The following is a 260-nucleotide window of genomic DNA, read 5'->3' as shown; positions in this document are numbered from 1 at the left end:
AATATTCCTTTAGATAAGATTGGGGTCTGCTGTTCATTTTCCCAGTTCTATGCTGGGTTACTATCTGGGAGTCTCTTTGGCTACCCTGGCCAACAACTCAAAAGATAGTATCTCCTGTCTGGCATTGTTGCTCGTTAGGTAGCCCTTAGCTATACATACGGACTCTTAAAAATTAAAATTGGCCCCTTTAATCTTTGGTTATACTTTCCTTTTGGGTGTTTAAGGCCATACAGTTGGCCCAGATAAACCAATTTATTTTC

The 260-nt window shown here is 40.0% G+C and overlaps 1 protein-coding gene across 3 annotated transcripts in view; it reads left to right on the top strand.

Annotated features, from left to right (window-relative positions):
- Tm2d1 (TM2 domain containing 1) overlaps window positions 1-260 on the top strand; it is a 64,549-nt gene that overhangs the window by 48,296 nt on the left and 15,993 nt on the right. The gene's annotated exons all lie outside the window — the stretch shown is intronic.

Source organism: Nannospalax galili, unplaced genomic scaffold (assembly GCF_000622305.1).
Source record: "Nannospalax galili isolate Female #2095 unplaced genomic scaffold, S.galili_v1.0 scaffold71, whole genome shotgun sequence".
Lineage (NCBI taxonomy): Eukaryota > Metazoa > Chordata > Mammalia > Rodentia > Spalacidae > Nannospalax > Nannospalax galili.
This window is presented reverse-complemented; position numbering and strand designations above follow the sequence as displayed.